A 12,647-nucleotide genomic window follows, 5' to 3' on the forward strand; every position below is an offset into this window, starting at 1 on the left:
TCTTTCTTTTGTGGTGAATTTGTTCTTCTAGTCTTTGTGTCCAGAAAAGAAAGGAGGAAAGAAAGAAGAAAAAATTCCAGCGGGGGGCGGGGGTGGAATCCAGCAAAAACAGCAATAAGAACAAGTCTTCAAGAAGTGTTTCTAGTGTATGCTGTGTACACCCTGCTGTTGTTTTTTGGCTTCTCTTTGCCACTGGTCCTTCCTCTACAGAATTCCTCATTGCTTGTATTGGGAAGTGTCTTGACCTTTAAATAGGCGTGCTTCGTTTGTGAAATTAAGCTTGTAAAGGGAAATAGGAAAGAAAAGGAGAAAAAAAAAGAAAAAAGTAAAGAAAAACAAAAACAAAAAGATTGATCCAAGACAAGAAAAAAGGAAATGGAACAAAAATGGATACAAGCATGCAAACAATAAACTTTAAGCCTGATTCTATAAAATAAGAAACAGGAAGGGAGAGAAGAGTAGGGAAAGAAGAGAGAAAAAAATAAAAAATCATAAGAATGATCTGAATGCTAACAAAAGGAAATGGACTAATAAACAAAAGAGTATATGCTTGATTAAAGAAAAAAAAGAAAAATTACATAAAGTGAAGCATAAGGAATAATAAGTAAGAAATAGAAAAATAAAAAATAGTTTAAAAAAAAGAGGGGGGAAAGGAAGCAAGCCTGGACCTATTTCCATGGGAAGCTGATGTTTCGAAGCTTACTTTAATCTGTAGATGTGGTGGATGCAGGGCCGGTGGTCTTCTGAGGGAGAGCTCCTCGGTGCTGGTCACAAGCCAGCCTGCCCCTGCCAGGTGCTGGTAGGCAGGGTTTGGTGTAGGGGGCTCCAGCTTCTGCTGGAGGCCCGGTGCTTCTCTCTGGGGTCCCCACTGCAGCGATGGGTTAGGAGGATGGGGGGTTGGTAGAGGAGTAGACTATGGTGTCCCTTCGCCCTCTCGTCCCTGGGAAGCAGAACTCCTGCTGCTTAGGAGGTCCTCTCAAAACGATCTCGTGTGTCCTGGGCTTTCATCAGTTCCCTGCCCTAACCTGTCTGTGACCTGGCTGTTGACCTGCTTGGAGCCACAGACTTTCTGTATTTTATCTCTGGCCGTACAGCTTGAACTCTGGCATTGTGATGCCTCCGGCACTGGTTTTCTTTTTCAATATTCCCTTGGCCCCGAATGGGTCTTTTCTTTTCTTTTCTTAAAAAACATATATATATATATATATACATATATATATTTATGTATTTATCTATTCATTCATGAAAGACACACAGAGGGAGGCAGAGACACAGGCAGAGGGAGAAGCAGGCTCCATGCGGGGAGCCCAATGTGGAACTTGATCCCAGGACTACAGGATCACATGCTGGGCCGAAGGCAGGCACTCAACCACTGAGCCACCCGGGCGTCCCTATTCAGGATCTTTTCTGATTCCACACAAATCTTAAGATGATTTGTTCCAACTCTGAAAAAAGTCCATGGTATTTTGATAGGGATTGCATTGAATGTGTAAGTTGCCCTGGGTAACATTGACATTTTCACAATTCTTCCAATCCATGAGCATGGAATAGTTTTCCATCTCTTTGCGTCTTCCTCAATTTCTTTCAGAAGTGTTCTGTAGTTTTTAGGGTATAGATCCTTTACCTCTTTGGTTAGGTTTATTCCTAGGTATCTTATGCTTTTGGGTGCAATTGTAAATGGGATTGGCTCCTTAATTTCTCTTTCTTCAGTCTCATTGTTAGTGTATAGAAATGCCCCTGACTTGTGGGCATTGATTTTGTCTCCTGCCACACTGCCGAATTGCTGTATGAGTTCTAGCAATCTTGGGGTGGAGTCTTTTGGGTTTTTGACAGTATCATGTCATCTGTGAAGAGGGAGAGTTTGACTTCTTCTTTACCAATTTGAGTGCCTTTTATTTCTTTTTGTTGCCTGATTGCGGAGGCCAGGACTTCCAGGACTATGTTGAATAGCAGGGGTGAGAGTGGACATCCCTGTGGTGTTCCTGATCTTAGGGGAAAGGCTCCCAGTGTTTCCCCACGGAGAATGACATTCGCATCTCTGGCCAGTGGCTAGGATTCAAAACTAAGTTTTAAAGGGCCTGATAAGGTGTTGCGCACTGCCATCTCCCAGTGCAGGGCCTTGGGGGCATGCCCAGCGCCAGTCTGTCCCTGAGAACCCCACAGTGCATGTGCAGAGGCCATAGCTTAGTATAACGCTCAGTGAGGAGCTGCCAGATTATCGGTTCTCTGCACTTGACCCCCGGTCCTAATTCCCTTTTGCCACAGAGAAGCCACCTCAGAGCCTTGTACTGCTGTGGCTGGCAGTGAAAGCGGCGACCAGGTTGTTCGCAGTCTGCTCCAGTGTCTGCCCACGGCTCAGTTCAGCCCTGGGGAAGCTCCCGCTCTGCTCCCTGGACACAAAGATTTAAACCTTCTGTGGTCACAGGGGAGAAAAGTGAACAGGTTTTCTGCCCTCTGGGCGGACCTCTGCCCCTGGCCTGAGCTCTGCTCAGGGGCTCCCCCGCTGGCCTTTTGTCCAGGGCCAGGAAGACCCTCTGGGGAGGAGTGCCATCCTCCCTGAGCCACCCCGGGATCCCGCATATGCTCTTTCCACTTTCTCCTTCCTGACTTTGCTCTGTGAGGTGGGTTTCCTCCCCTTCCTGGCGGTGGGGTTTGCCCTCCCTGAGTTCAGGGCTCTGAACCTTGCATCTGCCAGGTGCTCACTTCAGTTGTGCAGATTGTTTTCTTAATCCTCTGATCCTCCTCCTAGTTCTTCAAAGACAGTGGAATGTTGATGGAGTCCTATTGTAAGGATGAGATGAGCTCAGGGCTCCCTGTTGTTCCGCCATCCTAACTCTCCTGTTTGTATCTCGTTTTTCCTTCATTTCCCTTATGTTCATCAGATAGGTTTTTAGGAGGTAAGGCGGGCAACTTTAAACCCTCAGGCTTCCTCCATCCCAAAACAATGACTCCAAACAGGGAACCTCTTGTCACCATCCCCCTCCCCGGCTTGGCCACACCTATCCACGCTCCCATCACTTTCGTTCCATTTATCGCCAAGCTGTGCTGCAGGAATAAGGCTGCAGCTCTGCTCCCAGAGAAGACAGGAAGAGAGCAGGGGTGGGATGGGGCTGGCAGGGCCTGCCCCGCCTCCGCCTGCTTCTCAGCTTCGGCAACCGGCTGGGCCTGCCTGACAGACACTGCTCTGTCAAAGCCGCCAGTGCTTTCTCGGTTGCATCTCCCTTGACTTTTGGGATGCACTGGCCCGTTGAGCCTTCCCTCCTCCATGACACCTCCTTTGCCCTTGGATTCTGTGGGACCATTGTCTCCTCCTTTGTCTGTCCTGTTGCCTCCGCACACAGTGAGCGTCAGCACTCCTGCGGTGCTGCCCTGAGCTTTCCTCCTTCCTCTGGAGGCCTATTCTGAGTTACCTCAGCCAAGCCGAAGGGCCTCAGGGGCCACCTCTTGCTGACGACTCGCTCTCCGTCCATCCTTCATCCCTCCTCAGGCCCCTTGCCCACTGGCCTCCTGGACATCCCACTGCGATGGCTCACAAGCACCTGAACACATAGAGAGCAAGTTCCTCACGTTTTATGGCAAGCCTGCAACTCCTTCTTTGGGTAAATGGGCCCACGATATTCCCAGTTTCCTTCATTCCTTTTACTCAGCCTCCCATCCCCTGTAAGAGGTGCTCCCGGGCCTGCTCTATGGGGCCGCTGCCGGGGTTGGTGGCTGGCAGTGCCCACACTTCTGCCCTTCTCTGGAGGACCCCTCCTGGCTGAAGGGGCTGTCAACTGCAAGGTGCCCAGTGGATGACATTTCCTCACCCCTGCATGGCCTGCAGCCAGTATTGACTGAGGCAGAGGGGATGGCAGTCGAGCCCTCCCACCTCGGGACAGGATAACCTCTGGCACAACTTAACCTCACGTCTGCCCTGGGAGCAGCCTGAAGCCAGATTTACCCTGAAAACAACACTGAAGTCTAGCTTCCTCTACCCTCACCTGCACAGGTTGCTCTGAGACGCCCCCATTAATCACTAATTAAGTTAATTAATCATTAATTAAGTTAATTAATCATTAATTAGTTAATTAATCATTAATTAAGGATCCCTGCCTCAGGCTCTGCCGCTAGGGATCCAGCCAAGGGTCCCAGATTCCATGCCCACGTTCCCCGCGCCTGTGCACCTGTCAGCTCTTCACCATTACCTTAGTCCAGACTGTGCTGGTTTTGACTGGGTCCAGTGCTGCCAATAGAAAGAGAAAGCGAGCCAATACGGCATTTAACATTTTCTAGCAGCCATGCTAAAAAAAAGCCAGAGGAATTAGGTGACTTTAATTTCGGAAATATATTTTATTGAATCCGATATATCCAAATTAATATCACTTTAACATGCAATACTGTAAAGGTCATACTAAAATCATTCATGGAGTAGTTCAAATTCCTTTATTTATACCAAGCCTTTAAAAGCTAGCATGTGTTTTACTCTTGCAAACACAATTTGAATGCTAAGTATTCAAAGAAAATACTTGATCTTTAGATTTTATAAAATTCGGTTGGAAAAAGATGGACGCACCCAAGTTGCTTCAAGAATACATTGTCAGTATTCCAATTTCTGTTGAGTATCAATGGAAATTTAAAAAATTAAGTTAGTTTAGACGAGAAGATACTAAAACTCCAAGTGCTAAATGGCCGCATGTGGCTACCGGCTTACTCGGTGGCGCCGCACACCCCGGACTGTCAACATCCACCCCTGACCTCCTTGCTCCGGGCCCCACTCTGGTTTCTCTGCTGCAGTCACGGTGCTATTTTAACTATGCATATTACGGGGAAAGATCAGCACCCCTGACCCTGCCTTTACTCAGATTTTGATATTTTATTTATCATGTACTTTTGGCATTAATTTTGATTTCTTAAAATATTGCATTACAGTATTAAGTTATCTCGATTACTAAGGCCTTTGAACTCCAAGTTTGTGCCCGCGTGGGTCCTCCTTTGCCCGTCTCTCCCTAAGCCTGGCCTGCGTGAGGATTCCCCTGTTTGCTGTCTCCCCACAGCTTTGAGGACCAAGCTCATGACGCGCCAACCGTCTCCCGCCAGGGCCTGCCTTCCTGCTCTGCTACAGACGTGTTTATCGATGGCGGGTCTCCCAACTGCCTCATCCCACCTTCCTGCCTTCAGTCACACTGTTTACTTTGCTCAGAGACTGGCTTTTCTCTTTTCTTTAATTCCTACTCCGTCTTCAGACCTCCTCTCTGGGGGCAGCTTGAAGGTCCCCCACAGTCTTCATCTTCCAGACCGTGCTGCGTAGTCCATGGGGGCCTCCGGGGAAGATCCTGCTAGGGCCTTGCTGACAGGAGGCCAGAGGGGAGGAGACAAAGGCTGCCTGGATTCCTGCTCCCCTCCTTGGCTCCCGCAGCCCTACCCGGCCCGGCTCCTGCTGGCACGGGCGCTTGTCCCTCCCGGGGCCTGGACTGGCCTCCCCTGGCCTGCAGACCCTCAGGCCTCCCCTTGTAACGGGTCCCTCTTGTCTGTCACTCACCCCAGGTCCAGCCATCTGGGCAGAACTCCAGGTTCTGCTTGGATTTCACCAGCACCTTAAACACATACCAATTTTTTCCTTAACCCCTATACTTGTTATTGTTGTTCTTCTTCTCCTTTATCTTGTCCTTCTCTTTCTCTTCCTCCTTTTTCTTCTCCTTCTCCTCCTTCTCCTCCTTCTTCCTCTTCTTCCTCCTTTTTACTTCTCCTTTCTTCTCCCTTCTTACATCCTGGGTTATATAATCACGACTCTGGGTTTATTTCTGATTCACTTGACTATAAACTCCCTGAGCATGACATGCTGTTTCCTCATCCTGGTGTCCCTCATAAAACCCAGCACTGAGCTGTGTGGCAGGAACCCTGTCATTCATGGAGAAAGGGCAAACATGGAGTGGTTTAGTTCTTATTTATTTTTTTTGAAGATTTTATTTTATTTATTCATGAGAGACACAGAGAGAGAGAGAGAGGCAGAGACACAGGCAGAGGGAGAAGCAGGCTCCATGCAGGGAGCCCAACGCGGGACCCGATCCCGGGACTCCAGGCTCACACCCTGGGCTGAAGGCAGATGCCCAACCGCTGAACCACATAGGGATCCCCTGGTTTAACTCTTAGATGTCTGTATGAGATGTCATCCATGAGACCAATAATCTGAAATTATTCTCAAAGAAATTTTAATCCGAGGACATATTTTCTAAATATTACTCCTTTTTTCTTCTCTCTGGAAATAGCTTTTTTTTTTTTTTCTGGAAAGAGAAATTCATGTCAAGATGCTACCTTATTTAACTCACCTATGCCAAGTCCATTTTACTTCACAGAAGGCTCATGACTTTAATCGGAGAAGGGCATGCCGTTTTAACTTCCATCTACATGGATTAGAACCTATTTATACTTGGAGATTGCTGCTGTTGCTTCTTAGAGTCACACAGTGTTCCATTTAAAAACAAATTGTTCAGAGTAATGTAAAATGAAAAAAAAATGAAGGAAAGGAAGGTGCTTTTAGAGTTTCAATTCATTCCCTTTTAGTTTTTCTTTATTAGATATTTGTTTTTCATAAGCAACATTGGAATTAGACTTATAAAATTCTAACGTCACCACCTCCTCACTATGGGACCTTGAGCATATTAGTCACATTGAAGCTCAGCTTGTATACCTTTAAAAAATGAGGATAACACTTCCCTTTTATATGTACAAATGTATCTACATGATGTGCCTGGCATATAACATATACTCAGTGCACAGTGTTCTCAAACTTCAGTGCTCCTAAAGACTAGGAGTTGATTAAAACCACAGAATACTAGGCCCGAAGGATCCTCTGGAATCTGTATTTATAATAAGCGTCTCAGGTAAATATAATGCAGATGGTTCATAGTCTGCCTAGATCCTAAGTTCCTCGGATGATAAACATATTTCTAGTACGTTCCATGATCTGCTCATAACATGTGCGCTGTAATGCAGTCTTGTGGCATCATGGGCCAAGCTCATTCTTTTTGTGCTGCTTTATGTCTTGCCACCTTGATATCCGTACCTCTCCTGGCCGTACAAGCATGGTTGGAAGCTGGGCCCTAGGACTCCCTGGTCTTTGTAGCCTCTAGTCAGATTCAAAGTCCTGGAGAAAGAACCCATTGGCCATCCTGTGTCATGAGGAGGCTGCCTTCCCCCATGAGAAGGAGGGTCTGATCCGCAGGCAGGCATTCCCTCTCTTTTCATTCATTTAAATCTGATTATTCTGCACATTCTCCACCATGAGAATAAAACACTGAGCAGTGGAACACCAATCCAAGGATGAAGTAAGGGCAGAACCTATGTCTTCCAGATAATAAGAACCTTAGAAGGTACATTATCAGCATCTTATGATTGGCATATCCTCAATCTCCAAATCTCCAGCCCCTTTTCTCCCTTACTTGGCTAGGTTTCCTGCCCGTTTCCCTCATCACATCATATTTCTTATGATTGTTTCTTTGCATATAATTTTTTTTTCATTTCCCTCCATATAACCTAAATTAGATTTCTCTGAGTTTAGAAACGGGATAAAGAAGAAATGTCAGAGTGGTGTCTCCAGCATTTAGACTATAAAGAAGAGGAAGATTTGATTCTTGTAATGAGCAGCTGAAATTGAGTGTAGTTATGCCTGATTTTCTCAAACTCTGGAGTTTTCTGAGAAAGCATTTATAGTATGGCCAAAATTACTATGAATAATTTAAAAAGTTCATTTTATGTGTGACTGAGCTGGAATATGGAATCCACATGGCCTAGAGGAGTCCAACTGACCTAGTACTTTCACCTAATTACGCATCCCCTACCTAAACATATACATGGAAAGATAAAATCTTGACTATTTCTCTTTTACCTATCAAGTGATTGGTAGGTAAGTCAATTTTGGAAAGAATATTTGATAGTTATCTCTGGGGTGATGGCAACCAGGAAAGACAGTCAATTGCTCTAGACTCTCAATAAGCCTTCCCCCACCTGCAAGATTACACAGAATGGAAGATTGACGGACTTACTGAAGGACTTACTTTCCAGTTTGACATGTAAAATTAAAAGCTTGTGAGTTGTTGCTCCTATCCTCACAACAAGAAAAAAGCTGAATAACATTAATTTATGATAAAAAACTATCAGAAAACCAGGAATATAAGGCAACTTCCTCAACTTGATAAACAGCATCTGCAAAAAATTAGAGCTGACATTATATATAATAGTGAAAGACTGGATGCTTTCCTGCTAAGATTGGGAGCAAGACAAGGATATTCTTTACATCATGATACCAGAAGTCTTAGCTAATGCAATAAGACAAGGAAAGAAAATATAAAATATACAGATTGAGAAGGAAGAAATAAAACTACCTTTATTCCCAGATGACATAATTGTTGTGTAGAAAATCCCAAAGATTTGACAGAAACACTCCTGGAACTGACAAACAATTATAGTAAAGTAATGTAAGGTTAATATACAAAAATAAATTACTTTCCTATACAGAAGCAATTAACAATTGGAATTTGAAATAAGAAACACAACACCATTTACATTAGCACCAGGAAAAACTACAACTCTAATATGATATGTATACGATAAACTGAGTTGTGTCCCCCACAAATTCATGTTGAAGCTCCCCCGCCCCCACCATGTGACTGTATTTAGAGATAAGGTCTTTAGGAAGTAATTAAAGTGAAAACAGATCATACGGATAGGGGCTTATGGCATAGACATAAAGATAGGACTGTGGCCTTAAGGAAGAGGAAGAGAGAGATATCTGTGACTCACTACTGTGTAAGGACATGGTAAGAAGGCAGCTGTCTACAAGGCAGAAAGAGGACTCTCACCAGAAACCAAGTCAACCAGAACCTTAATCTTGGGCTTCCAGCCTCCAGAACTTTCGGAAATAAATTTCTGTTGTTTAAGCCACTCAGAATATTGTATTTTGTTATGGCAGCCTGAGCAGACTAAGACAATGTACAATATCTGCATGAGGAAAATTACACAACTTTGATGAAGGAAGTCAAAGATGATTTTAATAAGTTGGAGACGTGTTCTGCTTTCATGGGTAGGAAGAATTAATATTGCTAAGATACCAGTTCTTGCCAATTTGATCTATAGATTCAGTGCAATCCCAATCAACATCTTAGCAGTTATTTTGTAGATATTGTCAAACTGATTCTAAAAAAAAAAAATATTTGTGTGTTTGTTTAGAGAGCAGAGGAGTGGGAGGGGCAGAGGGAGAGGAGAAAAAGAATCACAAGCTGACTCCCTGCTAAGTGTGGAGACCAATGTGGGGCTTAATCTCATGACCCTGAGGTCATGACCCGAGCTGAAATCGAGAGTCCGATGCTTAACTGACTGAGCCACTCAGGTGCCCTGATTCTAGTTTATGTAGAGAGGTGATATGTCCAGAATAGCCAACAGAATACTGAAGAAGAACAAAGTTAGAAGACTGATATTATCTGACCTCAAAACTTACCTATAAAGCTATAGTGATCAAGACAATATGGTATTGGTGAAAGAATAGATATATTAGGTTTTCCAAGGAAACAGAACCAATAGAATATATAATGATTTCTCTGTTTCTCTTTTGTTTCTGTCTCTATGTATATATGTATAATATATATATGTATATATATTTATAGATGTGTATATATGTGTGTGTGAATCCTTTTGGTTCTGTGCATATAGATATAGATATTATGGAGGCTGAGATATCCCATGATCTGCCATCTTCAAGCTGGTGGTTCAGGGAAGCAGGGTTTAGTTCCAGTCAAACCTAAGAGCCTGACAACCAGGGGAGCCAATGGTGTAAATCCCATCCTAAATCTGAAGGCCCAAGAACCAAGAGTATTGATATTAAGGGGTAAGAGGAAGTGGATTTTCCATTTCATAGAAGAAATCAAATTTACCCTTCCTCTGCTTTTTTTTTTTTAATCTACTCAAGCTCTCAATGATTGGATGATGCCCAATCACATTGGTGAGGGTGGATTTTCTTTACTCAGTCTTATATTCAAATGTTAATCTCTTCTGGATGCACCCTATGGACACACCTAAAAATAATGTTATATTTAATGGCACCCCTTAGCCCAGTCAAATTGACACATAAAATTAATCATCACAATAGACAAATAGATCAATGTAACAGGGGGAAAAGGGCCCAGAAATAAACCTACACAAAATATACTTAACTGATCTTTGACAATGGAGGAAAAGCAAGTCAATTGAGAAAGGATCATCTTTTTAACTTTTCAAAGGAGGGTGCTGAACAACTGGACATCCATATGCAAAAAAAAAAAGAATCAACATACTGAGTTTGCACCTTTCAAAAAATTATCTCTAAAAGTATCATAGGCTTAAACGTTAAATGCAAAATGATACAGCTTGTAGGAGATAATATAGGAGATGATCTAGGTGATCTGGGGTTTTGCAATACGTTCTTAGATATACACCAAAAGGATAATCTATTAAAAAATTGGTAAGTTGGACTTCATTAAAATTAAAAACTTTTTCTCTGCAAAGGATACTGTTAAAGAATAAAAAGGCAAGCCATAGACTGGCAGAAAATATTTTCAAAACTTGTATCTGATAAAGCACTCATATGCAAAGTATTTGAAATATATGAAGAACTTTGCATAAAAAATATACAAAAAACTTTTAAAACTCAACAATAAAACCAACATCCCACCTATACAATGGGCAAAATATCTGAATAGACATTTCATCAAAGAAGTCATACGGATAGCAAATAACATATAAAAAGATGCTCAACATCATGTGTTATGACATATGCAATTAGGGAATTGCAAATTAAAACAAGAATAAGATGCCACAAGATACCTATTAGAATGGCTAAAATCCAAAATACTGACAACACCAAATACTGATGCGGCTGGGAAACAACAGAAACTCCCATTTATTGCTGGTGGGAATGCAAAATAGTACGGCCACCTTAGAAGACAGTTTGACAGTTTCTTACAAAATTAAACATACTCTTACAATATAATCCAGTAATAACATTCCTAGGTATTTACTCAAAAGAACTGAAAACTTATATCCATGCAAAAATCTTCACACAAATGTTTATTTTTATGTTTTTATTTAAATGACAGTTAACATACAATGTAATATTAGTTTCAGGTGTACAGTATAGTGATTCAACACTTCCATGTAACACCTGGTGCTCATCACAATAATGCACACAAATGTTTATAACAGCTTTATTTACAGTTGGCAAAATCTGGAAGCAACCAAGATATCCTTAAATAGGTGAATGAATTGTGGTATATGTGGTATATTGTGGTATGAAATATTCAGTGATAAAAACAAATGAGCTATGAAGCCATGAACAGACATTGAAGAAACTTAAGTGCATATTACTAAGCGAAGGAAGCCAATCGGAGATATCTACACACTGCACGATTCCAACTCTACAACATTTTGGAAAAGGCAAAATTATAGAGACAGTAAAGAGTCAATAGTTACTAGGGGTGTAGGATGGGGGAATGAGGCATAGATGGAACATGGGGCATTTATAAGGCAGTAAAACTATTCCATATGATACTGTAATGGGGGATAAATGACATCTTGCGTTTGTCAAAATCCACAGAATGTACTACACCAAGAGTGAGGCAGTGGTGAGAGTCCAATAAGATCTCTGTGCCTCTAGTGAGCCCTTTTCAAGGTACTGACAACAAATAAGGGTGCACATCGATAGTTCTGTGGCTGCAAAGACACACTTGGGTGAGCAAGTCATTGACGTGTGAGCTCTCTGCCATCCAGGTCTTGGTCTGCACAAGCCTTGGGACTTCCATTGCAGTGGCAGGGATTTACTTAGGTTCAGTTCCGTAATACTTAATGATGACAAATGATCAAGGGGCAGGTACTATTAGACCAATGTCTAGAATTTGTTAATTTGTTCTGGACATTCAGTCAAAAAAATGTCTGATGAATACTATGTAGAAGCAATTTCCATTTGTACTTGGCACATTAGGCTCAGTACTGTCCCAACCTGAGCTCTTATACAAGAAATGAACTTTCCCCAGTTTCTCCAAAGACGCTATCTCTGGCACCACATTCCTCCATCCATCAAATTGTCACTCTCTTTATCAGCTTGATATCTCATCTGATTTCCAGCCAGGAGGATTTAAAGGTCAATTGCTTAACTTTTCCTGGGTTCCTGACATTGGAATCTTTGTACTAAATATCCGATTACTTGGCGTACCTCAGACAATTTCTTTTAACAAAAACAAGCATATCAGAGGGCACCCACGACAAACAGTACACTGCACAGGGACTACGGTTGAGAGAGTAGACGGGAGTTGAAGCCAATCTGCTTCTCAAGCTGCTATCAGCCTTGGTGGGGGTGAGGGGCTAACTTCCTTAGAAGGGCTGGCTTTTTCTGATTTCCACAAAGCCATTGTCCAATAACCAAGCTATATGTCAGTATGGCCGTCTGCCCAGAGGACACCCCTTTTCCTAATTTGCACCAAGCCGTCATACAGACTAGTTCTGTTTAGTGACATATTCAGGGATGGGAAATTTGATATGACACCCTGTTCAGTATATTCCAAGATTCGGATTCAGTGTATATTTTTATTAGACTGCACTAGATTTTCAGCTTTCATTTGAAAACACTGGGCCGTGAAGGTGCT

Source organism: Nyctereutes procyonoides, unplaced genomic scaffold (genome assembly GCF_905146905.1).
Source record: "Nyctereutes procyonoides isolate TBG_1078 unplaced genomic scaffold, NYPRO_anot_genome, whole genome shotgun sequence".
Lineage (NCBI taxonomy): Eukaryota > Metazoa > Chordata > Mammalia > Carnivora > Canidae > Nyctereutes > Nyctereutes procyonoides.